This window comes from Rhipicephalus sanguineus, chromosome 4 (genome assembly GCF_013339695.2).
Source record: "Rhipicephalus sanguineus isolate Rsan-2018 chromosome 4, BIME_Rsan_1.4, whole genome shotgun sequence".
NCBI lineage: Eukaryota > Metazoa > Arthropoda > Arachnida > Ixodida > Ixodidae > Rhipicephalus > Rhipicephalus sanguineus.
In genome coordinates this window covers 45,234,613-45,240,901 of record NC_051179.1, presented here as the reverse complement: position 1 = coordinate 45,240,901, position 6,289 = coordinate 45,234,613, and the positions used below count along the sequence as shown (strand labels likewise).

At 44.8% G+C, this 6,289-nt stretch overlaps 1 protein-coding gene across 1 annotated transcript in view; it reads right to left on the bottom strand.

Annotated features, from left to right (window-relative positions):
- LOC119389880 (lethal(2) giant larvae protein homolog 1-like) overlaps nt 1–6,289 on the bottom strand; it is a gene marked incomplete in the record, with an annotated part of 82,123 nt that overhangs the window by 11,050 nt on the left and 64,784 nt on the right.

Sequence of the window (6,289 nt, the reverse complement as noted above, 5' to 3'; positions counted from 1 at the left end):
TATATTGTTGGGAGCAAGATTATTTATAAATTGTAAGAGTTATAAAGCAAATTAGCATATCACAATAAGCTGGAGTGAATACTGTTTGCAATAAAACAAGAATGGATGTTCTAGGCCCAATTGAACAAAAGTTATAGTACGTTGAACACTCGGCAAGTCAGCGATTTCGAGCTCGGTCAAACTGGGATCAAGCTGGGAATGTTCTTATACCATAACTTTTGTTCAATAGGTCTAGAACATCCATTCTTGTCTTATTGCAGACAGCATTGATTCCAGGTTATTGTGATAGGCTGATTGCTTGATAACTCTCACAGTTTAGAAATAAAGCCTGCTCCTAACAATACAAAATACTATCTAATAGTTTCAAAACTACATATTGTATTAGAACAATAATTGCATGTTGAAATCAGCACATAAAAATACATAAGGCTGTGAAAGTTTCATAATGATACGCTCAAAAACAAGAAACGTGTTTCAGAAGCAGGGTCTCCCCTTAAGGGGGGACACAGCTTTCGTATCGCGAAAAATGGCAAAAAAATCGAATTTTTGAAAATCACATTTTCAGCTTCTGTAGCCCTTTTTATATCAGATTCCAAAATGTCTTCACCGAAAACCGCGTAGAAGTGCTATAAAAATATTGTTGCGCCTGCCGAGGTGGCGAAAATTATTGGGGAAATCGCAAAAAAACACTGATTTTCAAAAAATCATAGCTCCGCAACGACGCCACCGGACGCCGATATCTTGGGCTCATCGGAAAGCGCATTTCTCCGTCTTCAAATTCCCCGCGCAGCTGGCTCCTCCCTTCGAAAACAAGCGCACAAAAAGCGCACAAAAAGCAAATGTTCGAAGGTCGTTTCGAGCCCTCCGATCGGTCGCGTCCGCCATGTTGCCCCAGCGCGCCTCGCCATTGGTCCGATGCTCGCTCCGGGAGATCGTCGTCTGCAGCTCGTGCGTCTCGAGCTCATGGCTGTCGAAAGTCGCGCCACTTCGTTGCGTGTTCGCAATCGCTTTGTGTTCACGGCTCGACGATAACTTTGAACAAGAACTACGTTTTAGTTTGGAGCTACTAGCGGAAGCTCGGTGGGATTACGATGGCGCGCCGCACTCGTAGCGAACATCGCAAACGCGCGTCTCGGACCGACTGTCCGATCCGTGGTTGGAGGTTCTGCTTATGCGCACTTCGGACGTCGTGACGAAGATGATCGCAGGACGACTCTTTGTACTCGCGACCACGCATTACGTACTTTGAAACATCGGGCACCGCGGCCGGCGCGTCTACTGCTCGGAGTCGTCACTAGGCCTAACTCCGCTCACGGCGTCGGCACGCGAGACGAACCTCGAACTTTGCAGGCAAGAGCAACGTGTTAGCGGATTCGCGGCAGTGTGCTTCTTCGCAAGGAACGAAGCGCTTGCCCTGCCGGCTTCTCGGTACAGCGGATGGTCATTTTACGCATCGCCAGCGGACCCCACGGCCAAGCTCGTCGCGCAGCGGGCGCGCGTCGGCGTCCCGCAATGCGAAGCCAAACACGTTGCGCGCCTATTTTTCGTCGCCGCACCTAGGCATATTGCGCATCGTCACCGAATGCCGCCACCCAGCACATCGCGTGCCGACTTCCCGGACTATGCGGCCGAGCACTTAGAGGTGAAATAAAGCACTGTTGATGCAATTTAGGCGCGCTTGGAGCCGTGCGTGGTATCGCCGTAAGCGCTCATGAATCATCTGAAAAAATAAAAGCCTCGCTGAAAACCGTGTCCGCGACCGGGTGAATGATGAAGCGCATCGCAGGCGAGGTTTACAAATTAGCTTGACGAGTGAAACAGGGAGATGAATTCATATCTGCCCAGTTCGCATCTTGAATAAACTGCTAAGAAATTCCTATTCCACCAATGTCTTGGCCATAACTGCCTGTTATTTAGGAGGAAGTGATAGGTTGCCATGATGAGAGCCGCTTTTAGTATCCTATAAAAATGATTCAATGATCAATTGCAATCAAGACTGTTAATTATGTTAATGAGAGCATGAATACAAGAAAGCTGGCAAATCATCATACAGGGTTCGTACAGGTTTCAAAGGAGAAAATTCAAGGATATTCAAGGACTTTCAAGGCCCTATAGGAGGATTTTCAAGGCCCTCTTCGAGAGGTAATTTTTTTTTCCATGTCGAAGATCTTGAAACAGTGCTCTCAAAATGTCTGACATTTATTGCACAAAGAAAAATACATGTCACAATACAAATCTGCTTGTATTGCACACAATAAAAAATAAAGATATGTTTACCAAATATCACAACATAAATTGCTTCAAATGCACAAAAATCTTCAGGAAGCAGCTCCTTATAGCTGCCCACTTATACATATCACAATGCAATTCTGCTTGTATTGCACGCAATAGAAATAAATAAAGATAGCTTCATCAAATATCACAATGCAAATTGCTTCAAATGCACAAAGCACCTAGCGGCTGCCCACTTCAGGCGAGCTCCAGAAGCTTTTGCTGAATTTGGACGTTGAGCGAGTGTAGCTCACCAGTCTTCTCCTTTGCCGTCTTCCTCAAGCTATTTGACTTGACAATGTGTGCCACATCGTTTGCTGCCTCTGCTTTTTCCGCATAGGCATCTGCAGAAGCCATGAGGTCATCAATTGTCAATTCTAGCCTTTTTTTCTTTCTTTTCATTCCATCGAGCTCTTCCTCTATGCATTGTTTTTCCTCTGCTTTGAAGCTTCAAGGTTTTGCTTCTTCTCGGCTTCTAAGTATGCTCCATACTTGTGTCTAGCAGCTGACACTGCCATCCTCAGTTCGCTGGTGATTGGAACCTGCAGAACACCACCTGCCTTCTCAACCGCATCACACACAACCCGCTGTGAAACATAGGAAAGGTCCTTGAGATTCTCCACGCACACCTGTCGGTTCACACTGAATCCACGTTCAACTGTGGCCTGGCCGTGACTGAGGACAAGCAAAAGTTTTACGATGGTCCATAACTCAGAGTAGCTTGAACTAAATTTCAAGAGGTCAGGGTAGAACTCATCCAGCCTATCAACACTCTTGTCATATTGTCTAAGCTTATGTTTCTGCTCGTGCAGAAGCTCCGTGTACTCGGCCAGCACAGTGTCTCGAAAGTGTTCAGCTATTCTACCCGCAGCGATGAGGGTATCCAACACTTTTCTAAAACCTGTAAGGCATTCGTCGGGCTTTGAACACATCTGTCGCGGGTCCAGTGAAGAAAGGCCCCTAACAAATACAAACTTCAAGGGGCTTCGCTCAAGGACTTTCTTTGTGGCACTGATCAAAAACTGTTTACATTCCATCCGGAACTGAAACACATCCCTTGAGCTTACCCGAGAATTCTTGATAATTTGCTCGGCTTTGTAGCCTATATCCACCTTTTCAAGTGGAATATGATTCTCAACATTATCAACATCGACCTTCAGCAGGCCAACGATTCCTTTGGCAGAGAGGATCGAACATTTCAAAAACTTCATCAGCAGCTTCCTGAGAACAGTTTCTAAATCCTTTGCAAGAAAAAAAGCCATTGGCTTGTCTGTTTGGTACTCTACCAGAAAAGGCTTGAGTGCCATTGCCACACACAATGCAAAATTCAACTTTGCTGGCAGCAAAGCATCACAGCTGAACTCAAACAAGTTGTTGAATGAGGCACACTTCGGCAGATTAACTTCTTTCTTTCTAGCAGCCTCAATGTACTTTTTGATGTCAGACCACACCACCAATGCTCTCTCAATGACAGGGACATTCTCCAACCACCTGTGGGCAACAAACTTGAGAGGAAAAGTGCACTGGCCAGTAACTGACGAAAAGTCTTCTCTCCGTGCTGGGGCATCTTCAAAAAGTGTGCTTAGACTAGACAGCAGGCAATCAAGTCCCCATTTAGTAACTGAAACTCCTGCTCTATACGCGTTGTGCACTGTGTGAAGTCCACAAGTGCCTAAGTCCACACACTGAACTTGGTAATGTTCTTGCAAGTGCTCTTGGAGGCCCTTAAAGAACTTCAGATTGACATTGGGACCGTCCATGGATATCTGAAGAATCTTTGCCAGGGGCAATGGCTCAAGCGAGCTTAGCAACTTTTCCTGAATGTCATTCGCTGTAGAATGTCCCAGAAAAACGGAGGTATAATATCTTGTCGTCACCTTCTGGGCGGAGTCCCAACACCTCACGTGCACATCCATTTGCTTACTGTGCAGACAGTCATTTGCCGACTCATCGAAAAGTACGACGAAGAATTCACACTGTTCTATCTCTCGCTGCAAGGCCGAAAGAAAGAAAGGCCTGAGTCCATGACATGTCACATATGCGCATTTCTTTTCACCACAAGAAAACGCCTTCGCCACTTCACTGTCCGGAAACATGCGTCGAAATAACTCCCCTGCTTGGGATGACGACCGGTACGAGAAGTGGGATGTGACGACTTTCAAAGTCCAAAGAATTTCTGCGTCAGTGACAAGCTCGTGCGTTTTAGAAGCATCATTTAAGCTTGGCGACTGCAACGGAGACGCTGTAGTGGACTGCTCTGTCGGAACAGGCGTCAGGTAGCTTTTCAACGCACTCCCTTGCCCCATCTTGATTGCGCCAATATGCTTGGCACTTTTCATGTGACTTTTTAAAGCGGATTCACCCATGGCAGTCACATCAAAAGTTTTGCCGCAAAGCTTGCACTTAGCCCGATGCGGATCCGTCGTGTCAGGTGCAATCCAGTGCTTGTAGTCGTCATGGTGGAGCCACGTAGTCTGAAATTTGCTTTTTCCAGGCATTGTTTAACATATCAACACATCACTTGCACCCCTTGTACTAACACGTAGAAGGCACGCTCATTCCAAAAAGCGCTGGTAGCACAAGGACACGACTAGGTTAAAGCCCGCGCACAAACGCGGACGCCGCGTTGGACTAGTTGGACGGAGACAATGGACATGCGATAGCGATGGGGCGACTGCGCTCGCAGCCGTTACTACTTCCGCTAGCGCCGGTAGTGACGTTTTAAGCCACTGACACGAAGTCTACATTGAACGCTGCCTCCGAAACTCGCACCAAGTCCAATGTTGCAAGCGGCCTAACGAGATTCGGCTAAATAGGTATAAAAATTGGTACGGTTTGCTGCCGCATTTTAGAACTCAAACAAAAGACAAAAGTTGAGCAACGAAAACCATTTTCATGATGACAAATACCAATTCAAATTTAGCATTCAACAAATTCAAGGTTTTTCAAGGACTGGTCCGAAATTCAAGGTTTTTAAGGGCCTTGAAAACACACTTTCGATTTTCAAGGGTATTCAAGGGTTTCAAGGACCTGTGCGCACCCTGATCATAGTACATGACCTACTTGAATTACAATATCTTGTTTTTTGTCATGTCTATTACACCACTTCATAACTTCGTTTAAAGTTCATGCTACATGTTCTTTGTATATCAGAAAAGGATTTTAAGAAAAAAGAAAGAAAACAAAGGCACAACCGATGACAGGCCACATGTGCAGGAGGTCCAACCTTATTTAACACCTTAAAGATCACAATCTTGTGTTTTAGAGAAGCAAGGCACTTCAAACTAAAGACAGGGCACTCAAGAAAGTGCACATTATGAAGGACTCAAAAGATTACGACCCCAGTGCCTTTTGATGAAGTAATATCGTTGGTACAACTTTAAAAGCCGTTTTCTCAAAACGACTTTTCTTGCTTCCTGCTTCGCTTGTTCCGGTGATTTCTCACTGACCGCTGGGTCTATTTCAGTTCCGTTTTTTGTTCTATATTCCTTGAAGCACAGTTCAGGGCGTGACATTCTTGCTTTTTCAGTATGGCATTTTGATAATTAGCTATTTGACGAGTTGCACAAAGCCTCGATGCCTGTTGCGCAGTCACCTCATGAAAAATGAAAACTAAAAAAAACTTTTGCAAATAAAGAAATCTAAGAATGTCACGCTTGCAATCAGACATCTTAGAATGCATAGCACTTTGAACGAATTTCCTATCGCATTTTTTAAGCGAGTCAGACTCGGAACAAGAGCAGAAAGTGAAATATATTGTAAATCAAAAAGTTGTAAAGATATATTTATGAAATTTCTACAGTAGCATTAAAACAACATTTCAAATAAGTGTGCCAATTTTCATCAAAATCCATGAAGAAATAAGAAAGTTGGTACCGAAAGCCACGTCCCCCCTTAATGCGACGGCACGCTTGCCTCTTTTCATTTGTACAGATTTAAGGGGTACCGACATAAAAATTTAGTTGTTTTTTTTTTTTTTTGCATAAGATGAAAGACCAAGCCCTCAAGAGTCAAAAGC